At 40.4% G+C, this 2673-nt stretch overlaps 1 pseudogene; it reads right to left on the bottom strand.

Annotated features, from left to right (window-relative positions):
- Positions 1 to 961: 961 nt before the first annotated feature.
- LOC114026943 lies at positions 962 to 1273 on the bottom strand (annotated as a pseudogene).
- Positions 1274 to 2673: the final 1400 nt, after the last annotated feature.

Genomic DNA, 2673 nt, shown 5'->3' with positions numbered 1-2673 from the left:
GGTGTTCCTCCTCAAAAGGGTTTGCTTGTGATTACTCCCTCCCTCATTCTGCCCTCCATTCTGTCATCCCACCCTATCTTATCCCCTTCCCCCCCTATTTTCCTGTAGGGTAAGATAGATTTCTATATCCAATTGAGTGTGTATATTATTCCCTCCTTAAGCCAAATCTGATGAGTAAGATTCACTCATTCTCTCTCATCTTCCTCCTCTTCCCCTCTACTGTAAAAGTTTTATCTTGTCTATTTTATGTGAGATAATTTACCCCATTCTGCCTGTCCCTTTCTCCTTCTCCCAGTATAATCCTCTCTCACCCCTTAATTTTTTACATATCATCCCTTCATCTTCAACTCACCCTGTGGTGTGTGTGTATGTGTGTGTGTGTGTGTGTGTGTGTGTGTGTGTGTGTGTGTATTCCCCTCCAACTACATACAAATATCATCTTTCCATGTAGGAATATAAAGTGTTCAACTTTAATAAGTCCTTATGATTTCTCTTTCCTGTTTACCTTTTCATGCTTCTCTTGAGTATTGTACTTGAAAGTCAAATTTTCTGTTCAGCTCTGGTGTTTCATCAAGAATGCTTGAAAGTCCTCTATTTCATTGTTTTTTTTCCCCATATTTCCCCCTGAAGGATTATACTCAGTTTTTCTGGGTAGGTGATTTTTGGTTTTAATCCTAGCTCCTTTCACCTGAGAAATTTTATATTCCAAGCCCTCTGATCCCTGAATGTAGAAGCTGCTAAATCTTGTGTTATTCTGTTGTGTTTCCACAATACTTGAATTGTTTCTTTCTGGCTGCTTGCAATATTTTTCTCCTTGACCTGGGAACTCTGGAATTTAGCTATAATACTCCTGGAGTTTTCCTTTTGGGATCTCTTTCAGGAGGTGATCAGTATATTCTTTCAATTTCTATTTTACTTTCTAGTTCTGAAATATCAGGTCAATTTTTCTTGATAATTTCTTTTTTTTGTATCAAATTTGTTTTATTCTTTACAGTTTCTCAATCATCTTGATTCAGTCATTAGTGCTGCTTCTGTCTGAAGGAGCATCCTTCTGTAAGTCTTACCTTTCCTCCAGTAGGCTGACAGAACACAATGGAGCATCCCACACAGAAACCACTGTTTGTGTGTGGCTGAAGAAAGTGGTGATTTTATAGCACCCTGGTCAATTTATGTTCATGAAATATGAGTTTGGACTCTGCACCAGGCGCTTCTTCTTGTATTTCTGCTTCTCCTCCTGGGGAGAGGGGTGCAGGAGGTCTTTTGCGAGAGGCATGCTGGCACAGGGAGATCTTCACTGCCAGAAAAGCTCTTGATATTTTCTTGAAAGATGATGTCTAGGCTCTTTTTTTGATCATGACTTTCAGGTAGTCTAATCATCTTTAAATTATCTCTCCTGGATCTATTTTCCAGGTCAATTGTTTTTCCAATGAGATATTTCACGTTGTCTTCTACTTTTTTTTCATTCTTTATAGTTTCTTGTTTTCTCATAGAGTCATTAGCTTCTATTTGCTCCATTCTAATTTTTAAGGAAGTGTTCTCTTTAGTGAGTTTTTGGACTTCCTTCTCCATTTTGCAATTCTGCTTTTGAAGGCATTCTTCTCCTCATTGGCTTTTTGGACCTCTTTTGAAATTTGGATTAGTCTATTTTTTAAGGTGTTATTTTCTTCAGTATTTTTGGGGGGTCTCCTTTAGCAAATTGTTGACTTGTTTTTCATGATTTTCTTGCAACATTCTCATTTCTCTTCCTAACTTTTCCTCTACTTCTCTTACTTCCTTCTCAAAATCCTTTCTGAGCTCTTCCATGGTCTGGGACTGAACCAGATTTTTCTTGGGGGCTTTTGATGTAGGAGCTTTGATTTTGTTGTCTTCTTCTGGTTGTATGTTTTGATCTTTGTCACCAAAGTAAGATTCTATAGTCTGACTATTTTTGTGCTGTTTGCTCATGTTCCCAGTCAATTACTTTACTTTTAAATTCTTTGTTAAGGTGGAGCTCTGCTTCCAGTGTGGAGAATGTACTGTCCCAAGCTTCAGGTGTTTTGTGCAGCTGTTTTCAGAAGATACTTCAAAGGACATGTAAATTTTCATTTTTCCAAGGTGGTGTGATCAAAGGTGAGGTGTTAACTCCTTTCCTAGCCTTTTCTATGGTCTATGAGTGACCACAAGTACTCTTTTCTGCCTTGTAACTGTGAGGAAGATTCGTTCTCCACTGTGGCTACAAGCTTGGCCACAAGCTCCGCCAAGCCAGCACTTCTCCTCACCTCAGGACTGTGATCCAGATCCAAACATGGACAAATCAAGATAATCCTGCCTCAGTGCCAGCAAAAAGATCCCTGCAATCCCCCTCTGATCATTCCTTCAATCCTCCCACCTTCTGTGGGCCAAGAACTCTTGAAGCAGCCACTGCCCCAAAGTTATGCCAGGACTGGGGCCATACCATACTCCTCTCTCACCCATGTCCAACAGACCTTTCCTACTGACCTTATAAGTTGTCTTTGGCATTTGTTGGTTGAGAAGTCTGGAAACCACTACAGCTTCCCATGATTCAGTCTCCTCAGGCCTGCTCCAGGTTTGCTGAGACCCTTTCTTTGCCTGTGTGGCCCATGCTGAACTATGCTCCTCTTCTACCCCATCGCAACAGACCTTTCCCATCAACCATCCAGGTTGTTTTGGGTT

The sequence above is a fragment of the Vombatus ursinus genome, unplaced genomic scaffold, assembly GCF_900497805.2.
Source record: "Vombatus ursinus unplaced genomic scaffold, bare-nosed wombat genome assembly UNPS02014847.1, whole genome shotgun sequence".
NCBI classification, from domain to species: Eukaryota; Metazoa; Chordata; class Mammalia; order Diprotodontia; family Vombatidae; genus Vombatus; species Vombatus ursinus.
The sequence above is the reverse complement of the archived record's forward strand: the minus strand, read 5'-3'. Positions and strand labels throughout refer to the sequence as shown.